Source organism: Haliotis rubra, unplaced genomic scaffold, assembly GCF_003918875.1.
Source record: "Haliotis rubra isolate DU_JTF1 unplaced genomic scaffold, ASM391887v1 Scf110, whole genome shotgun sequence".
NCBI lineage: Eukaryota > Metazoa > Mollusca > Gastropoda > Lepetellida > Haliotidae > Haliotis > Haliotis rubra.
In genome coordinates this window covers 1,303,164-1,322,314 of record NW_025765004.1, presented here as the reverse complement: position 1 = coordinate 1,322,314, position 19,151 = coordinate 1,303,164, and the positions used below count along the sequence as shown (strand labels likewise).

At 37.0% G+C, this 19,151-nt stretch overlaps 1 protein-coding gene across 1 annotated transcript in view; it reads right to left on the bottom strand.

The window, feature by feature from the left end:
- The window catches only part of LOC124286496 (VWFA and cache domain-containing protein 1-like), a 78,827-nt gene that overhangs the window by 58,614 nt on the left and 1,062 nt on the right, over positions 1-19,151 (bottom strand).

Sequence of the window (19,151 nt, the reverse complement as noted above, 5' to 3'; positions counted from 1 at the left end):
CACCAAAGGTGCCAGAAAACGTAACAGCATACATTTCCAGTTACCTACTGTTACCTTCCGATTGGGGAAATACATGCTAACTGATGCAACCATACCTCAAACCAAGCTAAATATCCTTGCCTCGGATTAAGACAATAAGATTTTAATTAAATTAATTGTCACTGGTGACAAAAATAGTTGATATTATTTGCCATGAAATGTCCTAACAGGTTGAGCAATGTTTAATATCCATAACTTGATGTGGTTTAGACCCACCTTAGATAACAAAGCAAGTTTGACAGTCAACAGCAATCCTAAATATTCAAGATATACTATGTACAAGCTTTGTAATGCCCTGCACACACAGTGTAACCTTGAAGTTAATGCCACCAAATCCAATGTGAAAAAAACCCCATCTCCATGAGGAGATAGGAGGTATAATCTCTCTAATTATTGTTACAAGCACAAAGTCTGTCTAAAATGGAGCTAACCCATTATACAGACATTTATTGCATTTAACACACGTGTATCTTGTTCTTGAATACTTGTTGTTACCCTAATTTCCAAATGTTGACGAATGTGAAAGTGTATCAGTATGTCCATCAGACTAAACTCAGAACATATTATCATAGATAGAACCTTCCGGTTAACACCAGATGGTCCAGATTTTACTTTAAGAATACACCTTCTTTAACATCTTTCAGGCTGGTCATTTCAGGCAAAGATATCTTGACTGGTTCCATTACTGATCTGCTGATAGTGTCGACTCAATTTGATTATCACGTACTATTGGAAATTAATTAAACTGCAATTCATTGTTTGCTTTTAAGAGTTTAGTGAGTGCTAGAATCAAAACTGTTGATTGTCTGACTGTCTGGACTGCTGTCTGAACCACACATGGCAAAGTCTGGTTTCAAACTCTGTATAATAAGAAGTATGTGTAGGTCACAGTTGTACAACAAGATAACTATTTTACTAAGGGGCCGCAGGTTTGGGCATGTGTATATCTACTAACCATGTTCCAAACACATCACAGCTCATTAATTTTATGCCAAACTAACCACTTCTGTTCTTTGCAAATAATTTGAAACAACCATTGTAACAAGAAATACTGATCAGCATGACTTTCAGTCTAATGAAATATCAAGCAAGCAAGAATACCACCTATACATGCCGATCATGGATTGGGTGAAAGGACTCCATGCATGGAGTAGACATGGTAAAAGGTCATCGCACGACCCACCTATACATGCATGGAGTAGACATGGTGAAAGGTCATCGCACGACCCACCTATATATGCATGGAGTAGACATGGTGAAAGGTCATTGCACGACCCACCTATATATGCATGGACTAGACATGGTGAAAGGTCATCGCACGACCCACCTATACATGCATGGAGTAGACATGGTGAAAGGTCATCGCATGACCCACCTATACATGCATGGGGTAGACATAGTGAAAGGTCATCGCACGACCCACCTATATATGCATGGAGTAGACATGGTGAAAGGTCATCGCAAGACCCACCTATATATGCATGTAGTAGACATGGTAAAAGGTCATTGCATGATCCACCTATACATGCATGGAGTAGACAAGGTAAAAGGTCATCGCACGACCCACCTATACATGCATGGAGTAGACATGGTGAAAGGGCAACATATGGCCCACCTATACATGCATGGAGTAGACATGGTGAAAGGTCATCGCACGACCCACCTATACATGCATGGAGTAGACATGGTGAAAGGTCATCGCACGATCCACCTATATATGCATGTAGTAGAAATGGTAAAAGGTCATCGCATGACCCACCTATACATGCATGGAGTAGAAATGGTAAAAGGTCATCGCACGACCCACCTATACATGCATGGAGTAGACATGGTAAAAGGTCATCGCACGACCCACCTATACATGCATGGAGTAGACATGGTAAAAGGTCATCGCACGACCCACCTATACATGCATGGAGTAGAAATGGTAAAATGTCATCGCATGACCCACCTATATATGCATGGAGTAGACATGGTAAAAGGTCATCGCATGACCCACCTATACATGCATGGAGTAGACATGGTAAAAGGTCATTGCATGACCCACCTATACATGCATGGAGTAGACATGGTGAAAGGTCATTGCACGACCCACCTATACATGCATGGAGTAGACATGGTGAAAGGTCATCGCACGACCCACCTATACATGCATGGAGTAGACATAGTGAAAGGGCAACATATGGCCCACCTGTATATGAAGAGTGTGGATATTTTGACTGGACACCACAATCTACACATGCAGTGAGTGGAAAGTGTGAATAGACAACACAAGACCAACACAAGACCATTAGCTGTTGTAGGAACAAATGTGAGATGTTTGCTACTACAAAGAGGCAGGTCTGCCCGCAAAACAAGGATTAAATTGTCAAATAAAGCTGGCAAGGTTTTTACGATTGATGCTTATGGAAAAACCTGACTTGCATACAGATAAGTGCTTGTCATGTCTTTCATCTTAGCCTGTCAAACTACAGACAAGCTCCTGGTTCGCCTTTGATGTTGCCTGCAGCATTTATTGTTTCCAACTTGATGCTGATATAAAATTTCCCCACTCATCATATGCCTGCAAAAGGGCCTAGAAAAAAAACAGATGAAAAGATTGTTGCAAGAAAGGCGTCCCTAACTGAAAGTCAAAGTGCCTCCAATGTCATTAAGATCCAAAGCCTGTCTCCCTATGCAATGTTTATCATCATCAAGCTGGCAAGTCATGCAAATTCCTCGCTCTCGGCAGCAGTTTTCTCTATGCAGTTATCACACTAAATATATTTATTGCCTATAATTATGCATCTTTCTCTATGCTTGAATGGCTTTTATGGCACAGCTCAGTTCAAAGGGACTGTCTGTGGGAGCCAGGCAGGCAGGCTGGCAGACATGACAGTATAGGTAATTGCTAGGCAGAGGAGGGGAGAGAAGTGATAGCTGATAGAGGTGTGCCAGCCCAACATAAACTCAGTGTTATATCCTTCACACTACTTCTCAACATGGCAAAATACTTAAACATAAGCTGTGGCTCCGCAAAGTCTACACAGAAAGAGTGTATCTATAACTGCTGTAACAGACTTCAGTCACAAATTTGCAACAGTACAGCTGCTCCACCTTTCTACTTTTCCTTATCTTCCTTTATATATCAAATGGTTCTTAGTAAATTTCACATAATCAACCTATTAAGCAAACTTTTAGTTGTCTTTTGTGACTTCTTAACTTTCTATCTACACCATATTCAAACAGATATACACAAAATAGAAATTGAATATATAATGCCTTTTCAGAAAGTGGTCAAATGTAACATATGTTATATTTGGGATCACACTTTTTCAGTACAGCACATATTCTAGCACTTGGGGGATGGGGGATGAGTCCTATTCAGGACACCTAAATATAGCATATGTTACTTAGAAATTGTTCTGAGGACACACAAAAATGTCTCCAACTTTACTACAATCACAGCAATTTGAAAAAATTGAATGCAGTCAGAAATAATAAAAATACCTCTGTGTGTGTGTGTGTGCGTGCATGTGTGTGCGCGCCTCAAACCGTCTCCTACACTAGAGTGACACTGATCACACTGCCTGCTACTGCCTGCTATTCCTCACTCTCACACAAAGACAGGCTATATGCGGCTGCCAGACACCTATAAAACGCAGTCAGCATGAAACATGGCTTTGGCAGTGAGATTCCCTTTGAAAAGTTGAAAAGTGCTGCAGGGATCAAGCAGCTTTCCAGGCCAGGAGAATATTTATGATGGCGGCTGACGGCCTACTGAAGCCTCACTCTCTGACACACAAATCTTTGTGAAGGGAACAGATGAGAAAGGCAAATGGCAGTTTTTAACTGTAGATTTATGAGAAAAGCAGACATTTCAACTTGGGATAGGGCTTTATAGTGGCTGCTACATCTGCCAAGTGAAGGGCCAAGCCAGCTAAAAGCATTTCCAAGATAACAAAAAAGCTTTCATAAACCTATCGTTCTTTCACTAATTGTTAGTTTGCTTTCAGCAGTTGTTCTTAATGTACCTAATCATGACTTGTGGTATTCAAGTGCAAAATACACTCAAAGTCTTTACAGTGGAAAAAAACAAAGAATATAGAAGAAATCAGTACATGAATATATCATAAAACTTTGAAGGGCAAAGAACATGAGAATGAAAAACTGGGTTGGAATGCAATAAGGAAAATTCACAACCCAAATAAAAAATATCACATGTGAAAAACAAGATGCTTAAGCTCAACAAATGAAATACTATTTTCAAAGAAAATGACCTTACCAAAAAGAGCAAAGCATGTAATAAAAAAAAGCTAAGAATATAACTGTACATATTAACACATGATGATGAATATCAAGGTAAGCTCTGGCTTACAAAAACATATTCTGAGCCTCAGAATACACTTCTGATTTGGAAGACGATTTGAGTTGTGTCGTACTATCTATTTCTGCTTACTGGCCCATGAGCTTGTATGTTGATGATACCAGGTTATGTACAATGATTATAGCCTGCTGAATACAGAAAGTGATGAATGAGAGTCTTCCCTTGGCCAAATCGGGTGTTAAACCCTCAACTGCTGACTAACTGCTATAGAGGCGTTAGCCTCCAACACAGGCAGGCAATGTCTTGTGTGGAGACATACACTGAGCCAGGCAAAAGACCGCAGGCAATAAACATGGCTTCTTTTCTGGCCAGCCAGATCAATAGAGAGCAGTACAATAGGCTTGTCACAGGGGCCTTATTACCTTTCCCACTTCAGTACTTGCTCCATCGCAAAGAAGAAGGGGCCTTGTGTGGGTGGTTTACATACAGTGGACAGGTCAGGAGATGCAGAAGATGATTTCAAGCAAACAGGGAAATGAAAGGATACAAATATCAAATGAGCCACAACCCTTTGTAGCTTTTAAGCTCACCTGAATTATAAAGAAATAATGGCAGCCATGCTTAAATTTGGATCAGAAATGTAAGGCAGTTGAGTTGCCTCGTGATTACAGCTTTTACTCGTCACACAGGTTTGAGTGGCCACATGGACACAATGTGTGAAGCCAATTTCTGATGTCCCATCCTGTGACACTAGTGGAATAATGCTAAAATTGACTGGCATAAAACCATACTCACTGTGTGCAAGTTTTAGACTATTCATACACATTGTCAGCTACATTGTCCTTATTATATTGTTAAAGATGTCAAAAAGGCAGTAATAATAGAAAAACAAGGTTATTTCTCAAATAATAAAATATGCCAAACCCATACATGTTATTCTGCATATCACAAACTTGCTTCCTATTTCATACATAACCACACATGGAGAAATGCTTGGTACAAAACACAAATGACAATTTACTATGGTCACCATTTCTGTAACCATTTATAGATGCTACAGCTTGGATACTTTTACAAGAGGCTTTTTAACTCCATTAGGCTTTGAAGTTTCTGAAGATATCTTGAAAATGCATTAGTATGAGATGACAGGTACAAGAAGGTCAAAGGTCACTGCTGGATCCAAATATGTGAAATACATATGTTTTAGTACTCTTACCTCATATTTGCTTCTTATTGAAACATGCATATAATTGGCAAAATGAAATTTTTAATGAAGTCGCTATGGCCAGACAATGACAGGCCAGCCCATTGAAACTTAAGTCAGGAGAATGTAAATTAGAGTACTAATGCTTATCATTATATCAAGTAAGTACATGTAAAACAATGATCTTAGTGTTAAACTCTTTTCTAGTTATCAGACTGTTTGCTTCAGTTGTTCTGTTTTAATTAGGAGATAAACATACTGTGTTGGAAAATCAGAGGTACATAACAAAATTAAAATAACTTTGATTTAAAACAGAATGCGTTTTAAATAAAACAAGTGCCACTGATATGGCAATGTCCCCCGCCACTAAAGAATGGAATATCTACAATGTATATTAACTATTTTTGATTTTTTTGGTCACACACACGATGCCTGAAATGACTGGTGTCTGCATAATCACCCAATGTAGGCTGTCAACATAATTGAAAACATTGTGTGCAATATTTTATGAGATATCGCATTTAAATAAGTTTGAAATGTGGTCAAAGTGTTGTGGTGACCTTGAAGATACGGTCAAGGTCACGCAAATCGACTGGTGTATGTGTAATGCCCCAATGTAGGCTGACACCAAATTTGAAGACATTGGGTACAACAGTTCATTAGATATAGCGTTAACAAGAGTTGGAAAAGTGGTCAAAGCGTCGTGGTGACCTTGAAAATAAGGTCAAGGTCATGCAAATCGACTGGTGTCTGCGCAATCCCCCAATGTAGGCTGACACCAAATTTGAAGACATTGGGTACAGCAGTTCATGAGATATCGCGTTAACAAGAATCGGGACGTACGGACGCTGCTGAATACTGTAAACGTACTTATTTTCGCGTGGTGCAATTTTCGCGGAATTGACAGTTAAGACTACATCGCGCAGTCAATTATTCGCGCAATCAGTAATTGCCGGAACTGCCAGCTGTCTCTTTGGCCGCCACTAATAGCAGTGAAAACAAACAGAGTGGCTTAACCTGTCAGGCGGCGTTTATTGCTTACTCACAGGAAATCCCAATCTGTGCGATATACTAGTACACGGTAATCCGTTTACTCACGGAAGAGATGAAAAACACATCAGTCTTATGTTCCAAATTCTGACGATCTGACGAATTAACTTCTACTGTATATGAAGCTCTTTGTGATTTCAAACAAGCCGGGTTGTTGTGAATGAGATGATTGAGTGTTAAGTGACTATTCGCTTCATGATGTACTGGTAAATAAAATCTTAATGAATAAATAAAATACTGCTGTATTATTTCTTTCTGAGTCGTTTCATGGTAATCTGTTTATGTCACTACGATTGGTCGAAATAGAACATGTGACCAATTTCCATGGTGGCCACAACACACATTGCTGTTTTCGCTAATTCGGCGATGGGATTTGGCTCATTATTTAATTATGTTTTGGGAAATCCATTACAGCGACAGTTAAGTATGATTCTTTATGCTACCATCAGTCGTCATTTTAAGATTCCCGTAGATTTCTGTCTTCAAACTTGATGTATTTTGGTAACAACTCGGGGGCGAGCGTGGCTAGACTGAATGAATGACAGGTTTATTCGCGGTGTATAAATTTTCGCGCTAAAATAAAACCTGCACGAAATATAATACGTTTACAGTACATAGTCCCCCGTTCCGCGCTGCTGCGGGGGACAAAAATTAGAGCTATTATACTTTCTTTAGATACCTCTGATTTTCCAACACAGTACGTTCATCTCCATTCTACCATAACCGTGTTATTAAGATTTAACAAAAATACATACCGTATTTAAAAATCAGAGGTATATAACATGATTATATACCTCTGAATGACTTTGATTAACCAAACACAATCCAGTATTTATCGAAATCGTGGTAGAATTCATGTCAATGAATAGAAGGTGTTTTGCATATCAAATATGGATAAGCTAAATAAGTCACGTTGATCAGACCATCTCTCTAATTTGCTACTAAGGACTGCAACAATTGAATGCACTTATACTTATCAGCGTCAAAAGAGGTCATTCGAGGACCAATTTTGGCAGATGTATTTTGGGTTGAAACTGGGTCAACACATCTATCTGCAAAAGTCTTTTGTGTCAGGCAGGGATAAATACCAGACTTCTGGATCAGCTACACAGCCTTATGAAGGTGCTTTACAACAGTGTACCAGAAAGTGATTGCACAAGACATCATCACTTCATGACCATAGCCACACTCACACATAACCTGTGGAGTGGCGTTACCATTTCTACTATTTCTAAAGTATGGACTGCATAGAGAATGGTTTTTATCACACTGAATTTGTTTTTGTGATCTTTTCAGGTTTCAGTTTTGGTCAGATACTATCATTTTCACAAGTGATCTGACTGATAATTGGTCAAATACTGTATTGTCTTTGGATACTTCTACAGATATAAGACATTTTACCTTTAAAAGTTGTGATCCCCAGGAAACTTTAATTATTATACAAAGTACCAAACATTTGGTAAAGCAGTTTTTTGAAATACAAAGAAACTATTCTTGTATTAGATACTAGCAAGGATTAAGGCAAGAAATAGCAATGTCTTGGCCATAAAGTTCTTTGAATTGCAATAAAAAATATCCTACTGACAGAAAATTATGCAACTGATGAAATGATAGTGAAGGTGTAATGACTATATATTTTGGGGGTTAGTAGGTCAATAACTGGTACTTCCACCATGAACATGATGAAGGCATGACATCTTGATGGCATACCGTTGACTGACTACAGTATGGTTGCCTTTGGTATTGCCTGTGATTCCTCTTGAAGAGCCACCCAGACTGGGTCATAATAATGACACTTGCTGGGTCTGTGGTTTGAATTCGCCACCTGAGATAATCCCACACATGCAACTTAGCAGGCCAGTCTAATGTTTGTATATGGTCTGGCATGGTCATCATGCAGTTCAACATTCTCGCCAGTAATTCTTGTGAACAGGAGGGAAAATCTCATCAAATTACTGCCCTTCACCATGACACTAACACCCCATACAAAACATGTTCAAGGAATGTTTTCTGTGATCTGTGAATCGGTTGCCGAAACCTTGATTTGTGGGCAAACATGGTGTAACGCCACAGGAGGGCAGCCTGTCCCGAGTGTTTCATAGCCCACCTAAATCTTTGCTAGCTATAGAAGGCTGTTGGGTTCACTTCCTTTATGACTTCATGTTGTATTTTGACCATTTTGTGTAGGTGTCGTTTTTAGGCCTGTCACATGTATACAGGTCTCACTTCAACATCAGCTGTTTGAAGGTTCTTCTCCTAGTCAGGAAATTACACATTTCCATTTGCCAAATATTTCGTTAACTGGGATACTGACCTCAGTCTCTGTCATACCATCAATTCACCATTTTGTCTTAGTTGCTATTGAGGTACTGCATAGAGGCATATTTAAGTGTGCTTCATCCAGTTATTAATTCTGAGTTCCTATTTAGGTGCACACAGTTCTGCCTCCGTATGCACATACATCAGATACTGATAATCCATTATGTGCCATTTTGCAGTTAGATATCACATCAGGTGCACTGCCACATAACTTTAAATGTACACCTTAACAACTGCAACATTCAAATCATCAGCTCCATAATATTTTGTCAGTAATGTGTGTGTCATATGACTCATGGGTCCAGACCATATAGCTAGTAGAGCTGTGACAATATATCGTAGTATTGATAATTGATACTTTATCTGACGATAAATATATCAATATGGTTTTTTTAATCGTGATATGTATCGTTGACCTTAAAATTGTTAATTTTCATTTGATATTGACGGTTATGTCAAAATTTCTTGCGATTAATATATAATTTTTAAAAGAAGATAACTAAAGAAAGCATATCGTGATATGCATCGAATCGAATTGTATTGTTTCAAGATATCGCGATACGTATATCGCATCGTGTAATTTCTGTATTGTCACACCTCTAATAGCTAGGACAAGTGAATAAAGACATTGATCACTTCCCACACTTGGTGTATCATACAATACATCCAGAACTTCTTGACAGAAGTGCTAAAGAAAGCTTTTGGGATGGGCATTCACTATGCTAAAATATTAAATGGTTGGATAATTCAAGCATCCTGTCTGACAAAGGTATTAGCAAATGCTTGCGCTAAATTACATCAGTCTCAGAACATAACCCAACACTTACACATTGATAGTAAAGTTGTAAAGAGAGGGAACTTTAATCAATGACACAGCAAGTGTTGTTTACCACTGATCGATTTCATGGACATGAAATCATCAACAACAAAAAGTTGTGAATTAAAAATTAGTAAAATATGTAAATATAATGCAAATTTAATTCATTATTTGATTTACAAGTGTTCCTTGCTTGTCTGAGGGGTGCTGAATAAGAAATCAGCTGGCCAGTATTTACCCAAGGCACTACTCTGAAATATATCTCAAACTTGATTTCTGTCTTGACTAATTACACAGAAACAGTTATCTAGTAATTTACTGAAATTGTTCAGACAGTGAGTGTGGTGAGGGGATCATTTTTAATGCAAATGAGCCACCACTTTCTGTCTTCTGTTTATGTTGTTGAGGAATGTAACATCTGATACCTTTATTTCAGGTTTTCCATCATGTTACAAAATAGCAAGTACATGTGCTACAGATAATGATAAGGCCGGGTTTTTTTTAATTAATCGGTTTATGGATCCGCCGACCCTAATTTTTGGCAATGGCAAATAAAAATAAAATTTCAATGAGAAGTGTTTTTTATTACCGCCGAGTCCTGGGTATCAAAACCTACATTAAAAAAAAAGATTGACTGACATACCCGATATTAAAATCAGTCGTCTATCTGCACTGGTTCAGAAATAAATATTTCACGTGTAGAAAAATCGCGGGCTCAACTACGAATCAATAACAACGTCTGAAAACACTTATTACATTTCAAATGATCATATATTATCGACAGAATTAGAATTATAAGCTCTTTTTCGCAATGTTATTGAAAAAAATATTCTCAGACACATGCTTCGGCAACGGGTCCACATCAAAGTTGTCAAAGAGCAAAGTAACAATGTTTCGAGACAATTAAACAAATTGAATAAACTGAAGAATATATTCAATAACAGTATTCATAAAAGTTGTCAAACGTACATTATAACTTACTATTTCCATCTTTATTGTGTGATCGTGTAATGTAATTCAAGTGATATCTCAGCTTTCATCGCTTGAACTTTGCACTCGGACACGATGTTTAATGCTAAAATATATGCATGAAGCATTTTTGTCACAGGTCATAACCTAGCACGATACGTCCACTAAGGTCCATAATATACGTATAGGTAGTGATCTTGTGCGTAACGCGTTAAAAAAAAGCATGGTTTTACCCAAAACTTTCTTCTGAATCTAAAAGTTTTAGTTTACGAAGACTGTATCCATTGCTGTAGTATGATTGGCTGCCTAAGGTCACGTGTGTGATTTTGACCAATCACGGTCCTCATAGCAGACTGTGACAGAAAAGCGTCATTAGAAACCAATCTTTATCCAATAAAAATGCTTCTTACAACTGTGAAAATACACTTGGCAAGGGAACAGTGATATTGTTGATGTCCAGAGCTTCCGAATGATACCCGCCATCAAACGAATCGCCTTACATGTTTTTCATACGAAGCTTCGAAAACGGAGGTATTTCCCGCTGTTGTACCACGTTACCGAGCGGAAAGCCACTGGTATCGGGAAATAGACAACCATAGATATTATTTGAGGAATCTCTTTGTAATAGTTTTCCGATTGCGTAAACATAAAAATATAAAAGAAAAACGTAAGGGGGTAATTATGACATGTTACAAATGGAAAAAAATCGCCCCATTTTTTGCTCCTTCATGGTTTATCTGGACATTATAAATGTGTAAGCTTGCTTTTTCATTAAATATTAACTTGTTTACGTTGTAGTTGTATTATTTGAATAATATATGATCATATCCATCTGTCATGACTGAATTAAACTATGCCAAAACATGTGTGTTTGTTTGTTATGATACCACACCTCTGCCAATTTCAATGCAGAAATCAATGACTATTTCTCCTTTAGTCCCACTTTTTGACTAAGTCAAATTAATTTCTGCATTTTGTAAACAAATGAGCAACAAGTCAGAGACAACTGGGCAGTATTAAAGTCAGTAGTGAATGTGTCCCTTGTTTGTACTTCCATTGTATTAAATATAGAGGATATTTCATTTTTCCAGTACAATATCAGTTACCTCTCATCTCATAATGGAGAAAGGCTGATATTTGCAGAGATATTACACTGGAAACATGACAAATCCTATATATTTGATGCTTCAAAGATGGAAAAGAGGCATGTCCAGACTGTCAATACCATTGTTGCACTGTCACCAAGCAACGACTATTAAATGATGTCAGGTTGATTGTAATAGTGAGGTAACCGCATTCTACAGGTGATGTCAACATCTTTTTGATATTATTACAGAGTTTAGAAATCTCAGTCATTCACTTTTATGATTCACAATAATTACTCTTCTCTTACAATATCAAAATTTGGATTATTTTTTTTTAATCCTACTGACTCAAATGTTGAGACAAACACTTTAAAAAATTGAAGACTTTCAATTTTATTTTTATTTCGACCACCGACCCTAGGTTTTAAGGAAAAAAATCCGTAAACCAATAAATACAAAAACCTGGCCTAAACAATTACTGATCCATTTTCATTTGTTTCGATGGGCAATTCAGATCACAATACACCAAGTCATGATATGACTCTTTTACACTATTTGAAACACACAAAATAATACCAGAAGCAAAAATAAAAGGTGTAAATTAATTTCTCCTGATAATACTTTAATGTCAAATACAATAAATATTCAGAATAAAAAACTGGTAAGGGTGAAGACACTGCAAACCATAAACCATGGTGAAACACTTGTGTATGTATCTGACTGCTGAACAACTATGGTCACTTGTACACATATTTTGCTTCTTTTGATATCAAGATTCATTTAAACTTTTTCAGAATGAGTTAGTAAAGTTTATAACCACATCAGCAGCTGTATTTCTTCTATAACTGCTGCCTTCTGACAAGAGATCTAACAATCTTACTAACAATTAACTGTTGGGAAAGATCCTCCATTGTGACTACTGTCCCTGAATTATTTTCCATTCCACCCTGCCCTTACTGTTGCATCACAGCCCTGAATGAAGCAAGTCTGGATTTTCCACTGGTTCAGAAACCTCCATCTTACCAGGACCCCTTGGAATATAAACAGAGTAGCTGGTTTCTTTCAAATTCAAAATAATCCATTTTCAGAATTGTTGTCTATGTGAACTAGAATTATATACATAATCAAAATATATACATTTTTAATGTAATCATCAATTTTAAAGTGTTTCCCCATTTTTTTTCTAATTAATATTTTTATAACTAATATTGTCATGCAATGAAAGACAATGGAATTGTAATTAAACAATAAAAGTGTTTAAATTTTACAATGCTTACTGTCATCTTCTCAATACTTGATTATTCTATTCTATATCATTAAATATATATCCCATCACTCATGAGTAACCTGAATATTCGTCAAATTTAATAGTTAGTTTATATCATTCAAGTGTGTTATACTAAAACAACAAACTTCTGATTAATTGAAAACATGTTTTGTACAATTGATAATTATTTTTAATCCTTCTTTCGATCGATTTTCGATTATTTTTGATCATCGGACCACCACAATTTCATGCAACTAAGAAATGTTAAACAACATCTTTTTTGCTTTTGCAGTCAATACTTTAATAAGGGAAAATAAACCTTTTAATGGAACATGGTTGCGTAACAATGTCTTCTCTTTCAATTCAAGTAATGTGCAATGCACAGGTTGAAACTGGTGACTGAAAACTAAAATGCAGTTAGAGCTACAAAATCAATGGTTCTGAGTTCTGGACTTGAGAACCTTTGTCACCCTATCACCCCTACATTTGAAAACATGGTTGGTAAATCTAGACTCATTTTGTAATAATTGACTACAATCATCCTTCCCAAAAGCAGAATTTTTGTAGCAGTAAGCCACCGCCAAAAGACTAAGATAACTGTGACATGAGGATGACGCTTGCCTGGTTGTCAAGCTGTAGTTCACAGAGTGAAAACATTCCCCCATCTTACCCCCTCCCCTACCCCCAACACTTGTCCTGAGTCAATACTATGAAGCCAGAAGGGCATAGCAGGAGACCTGGTGTAACTGCCCAGTCTTCACTGCCCAAAAAGTAATACTAATACAAGGGGCAATAAATTGTTGGAAATGAAAGAAAACAAGCTGGCAATGTCTATGCTTCAGGGAGACTGACCCGCATAGCTAAGCCTCCATAAACAGTAGGAAAGCAAGGGAAGTCCTCAGTTCAAAGCAAATATGCTAGCCGGGATAATTTGGTTGCTTGTGTCAGGGCGATGCATTGAAACCCTTCCTTCAAAATTGGCCTCTGCACGCCATGAAAACAAGCAAGGAAACAGGCATGGCAGTGTGTGAGTGAGTGATGGAAGGAAACATTCTTCAAGCATTGAATTAGATAGCCTAACACACCACTAGATGTACAACTTCTTAGTCTCTCCCATATGTATTATTCTAACAAAAATACTCAAATCTGCAAGAAATGTTCCATTCCTGACTGACAAATGATCACACTGTGCAAATGTGCAGTAGCAAGTTAAAACAGCCAAGAATTGCGACCAAATCCACAAGCCTAAGATCAATAGCACTAGAATTACGCTTCACCTTTTTTAAGCTTCACAAGGTCTCCATGCAGATGTTCTCTCAAAATAAACACACTACTGCTCTTAACTTTCAAGGCAATGCCAAGCATATTTACACCTTCTTTTGAGAAGCTTGATTGTTTTTTTCCCCCCAGCTTTCCACAAACTCAGCATGCAGTTGAAACTTTCTTTAAAGAAAATGTATGTGTTTTTCATATGATTAGTTCCAATCACACAGACATTAATGTAGCTCACATTTAAGTAGCTATTGGAAACCAACAGTAAAACTAATGAGAGTAGAATCTGACAAATGTTTGTAAAAATGATACATAACTCTTCTGAAGGGATTCTAAAATACAACATTGGGCAAAATAAGCACATAAGTATACCCCTAGACAAGGCAGATGATTATTTTAGTCACTACAGATTATATTTACCAGCCAGTCGCAGGACTTGAGACAAACTCAGACTAAAATAATATACTTAAATCACTAGTAACCAGACCAAGTTATTATTTTACTTGTGACACAAATGTTTTATAATAATCACATTTGTAGAAAACAATAAGTATTCACTGAAAATTACTCGCTTATTTGTAACCTGTAACTTTTAAGTTATGAGGATAGTATACCAATGCAACATTCTGTCAGTAATATATAATTGAACATGAAGAATTCCATATTACAGTTATGTGGAAAGTGACAGGCAGATGACACTATAGCTAACAACCATTAACTGCAAAGAGAATGAACTATAGTACTGTCGGAAATAGAACAAAAACTGTTTTTAGGCTGTTACTCTGTATCCCTAAAACTGACACAATTGCAAATAGCATATGTCGAAATAACCCACTTCGGCCTAACTAGGCGTTCAGTGGGATGCGGAATACGATATCCAGAAAAGCATGTTTACTCGTAAAATCGGGCAAAACTTAGAAAAATTACGAATAGCTGTTCAAAACAATAGATCAGACTATAGATGGCAATTAGGTCGCTCAGCCAGGTATGACGACAGACTGTCGACTCACCTGGCATGAAATGCACGTGCTGCCTACAGGCACAAGGGGTCATCTCAAAGATATTTTGTGCTTTTTCATGTGTGTTGACTATGTCTCATCTACTGATTAACATCTTACGTGTCTTTCTTTCATAAAGTTTATGTTGAGATATGTAAGAGAGTATGATACCTGAAAACCATAGAAACGCATCTTAGTATATAGGTGGCATGACCACCCGAAGATCGACAGGACTGGATATTATTTGTAAATTGTTATGACGTGCCGTGTACCTCCCCAGTATAATTGCCCTAAAGGATTATCTTATCTTAGCTGATATCTCTATCCCCAAGCCCGATCCCAGGTTTTGCTTTTGAGGCGACCCCTCCTATCTGTTTCTTTTTATAGTGACAGTGAGACTGCATGGTAGCTACATCCTTAATAGTTTCGGCATAAAAGTTATTATTTTTTTACGTCAGCTATCGTTTATAATGAATATACGTCTAATTTCAAATTGGGCATTTAAAAAGTGTCCTTTTTAATACAATATCGTTGCACACTAATTTGCATAAAGCCATGGTCTGTTCCAAATAAGTCTTTTTTTACTTAGAAAACCCCCGCATTGCTCATTTCTGCACTAATTTCCCCTGAGTAAAGCCCTTTTTGTCCGTTTCCTATCTCTCTACCACTGAGACTGTAGTTAGGCCGAACCTAGTTTAACAGATATTTCACACTTTCACATATCAACTACATAAATTGTAGAGATAAATGAGAAAATACAGTTTTTTTCTATTTCTGACAGTACTATAGTAATAGCTCATAGTCATAGTTCAGGGGTCACATTTTTCACAGATGAATACAAATTTAAGATGAGAGGCCATATTTAAAGGATTATTTTGCTCATGTTGGTCACCTGAATACAAGTCACTTGTACAAACCAGTACAAAAGTCAGTCCTATCTGACATGAACTGAAAAACCTATGATCTTAGAAAATTTACTGGCATTTTCATGGCGTCAAATACTGGTGTTTAACCAGGCTAAACCAACTAATTTGTCTTGAAACCTCACCAATACCATGCATACTAAGAATACTACAGTGAAGATGTGGTAGACAACTGAATATTGAAAAGAGTTTACACACCCTTAGGAGAAAACCATGATGGCCATTTTGAACTTCATTGCAGTAGTGTCAGTAACGTAAGGGGTCTCAACAATCAAAACAGTAGGCTATGATTGGCACTGTTGTTGTTTTGCTAGTTTGTTCTGCAAAAAATATCACAGAAATGTTTCAACCTAAGCAATCACATGTCTTGTCGGTTAGCTTAGATTCCTTCTTATCAAACAAAGTATTCCTCATTAAAGATTTGTTTTTAATACCCTATATTTGTGATACACAACATACTATATTCCCCTCATACTGGGGAGTTTGGTGCAGCCCTGGAACACATGGCTGGCTATTGATACAGATCATAGAGATCAATAATCATTAAGTATCATCACTTTCCTGTATTGTGTGTCAATTGAAACTTTTTGCATAACAGTACTACAAAAGAGTTTTATGTTTTAGTTTCATTGCTTTCACTACTGATCAATCTCTAAAAACAAATTCAACTTGTCAACACTTCAGAGTGGGTGAGTGAGTTAAGTTTTACGCCGCTTTTAGCAATATTCCAGCAATATCACAGCCGGGGACACCAGAATTGGGCTTCAGACCCTACACTTCAGAAAAGTACATACCTTATACTAAGCATCCAGGCAACATATGGTATATGTCAGCTCAACTGGGCTGACATATACACATTATTGAAATACATATAATTATCACACATTGTCTCAGACAAATACAGTTTGAATATTAACAGGTACAGGTATCATTTTGGACCACGCCCTTGAGTGAGAGTGAGTTGGGTTACGACGTTTTCAGCAATATCACAATGTGGGACACCAGAAATGGGCTTTACACATCGACTCATGTGGGGAAATCGAACCCGGGGCCTTCGGTGTGCCGAGCAAATGCTTTGACCACTCGACTAATCCATCGCCCCACCCTTGAACCATACGCGTATTGAAATATGAAATGTGTACCATGTTTATGTTGTGTTGATGCCACGGGAAGTATAGACCACTTGATCAACTATTACCTTCTTAAGTTTTGGTACGGATAAATGAGAATATATTTTTACGTAAACTGCCACTTAAGTGTACATTATGTGACAATTCATCCTTTACTAATCGATGGGTTCTTGTGATGCAACAATCTGCTAAACAACCAAACATTCCGAAAATTGTTACCTTCTAGGGCATAGCACACATCCAAGTAAAATGTGCATGTAACTACATGTACATTGTTCGTATCCAGCGAATTCACGTACGAATGAACACATACTTGGTCAATATTTTTTTTATTTTAGATAAAACAGCACTTCACATAATGATAAATTGATTTGCCATTTAACCTACATCTCCTGTTCCCCAGGTACTATTTTATATGCATTCAGGTTTGTTGACATGGTATTATGGGTGTTACATGCTCATGGTAATTTGTAATCCCTCAAAAGACAAAACACACTCACACTTTCATAGTTTGTACACACCATTTAGTTCTAATTTGTACAGGTTGAATTTTTTGTGTACAGGTAAGGAAAGAGTTTGTTTACTGGTGAACTGCACTCATGGATGAGTCAGCTGAATTACGTATAAGGGTATGTCATATAACTGTGTATATCACTATATATATATATCACCACGTGTAGAAGCTTTTACGGTCTTCAACATGCTAAATAGAGAATAAACCTACTAAAGGCATTTTGTTTTTACAAGCAGGTGTAATCATTTTCTTCAATACAATATTATACATATAGATTATTTTTAAAAAGTCAAAATAACAGTTATTCCTCTGTCTTCACTAAATTTTATATGTCTTTAAAATGACTTGAATGATAATTAGTCAGTGGCTTAAAACATGAACCAATATGAAATCCTACATATTGACTAAAGAATGCATAAACATGATGAATGTGTGCACAAGAGCAAACACTATAGTGATAATAAAAAAGGCATTTTACTAAATTGCTACATTGAAAAAGGACCAATTATTTCATCAAAGGAAACTAGCAACCAAATCATACATCTTAACAAATTGTCAAAAACCTGACTTTGTACGATATTTTGGGTTATAGCTAAAACGGCACCACAGCAGAACGGCACCAAAATCGTTTGGCGAAAACGGCACCGTATTGGCAAAAACGGCAACTGATTTCTGAGCTGAAACGGCACCATATACAAAACACAGTATGATGTTGACTTTTATGTTTTAGTTCGTTTAATTATAACATTAGAATCAACATATAAAAAACACAGTATGACGTTGACTTATGTTTTTTATTTCATTTCAACATTAGCAAGATTATAACACGCGATATAGCTGGAATATTGCTAAAAGCGGCAATGGTGAGGCATTGTGATGAATGATATGTAATGTGTACATTCTTGCGTTTTAAATACAGTTTCATTTTGACACTGAGTTTGGGTGATTTGAGTTGAGTAAATGTACTTAAAACATGAAAGGTTGTGATGTTTTCACGCTAAATTTACAGGCTTTTCCAATCACTCTCGGCACAGTAGATGTTTTGACTATCGAAACATTCTACAAGCCGATTATCAGTCAGACTCATTCATTATCTAAACATACTGGAATCCGATTATCAGCTAACACAAACTTTCCAATCACTGTCGGCAGAGTAGACGGCTTCCAAAATTCTGTATTCAGATTATGTAATGACAAATAAGATGTTCCCAATAATTAGGATTTTATTTGGTGCCGTTTTCACCATAAGATTTGTAGC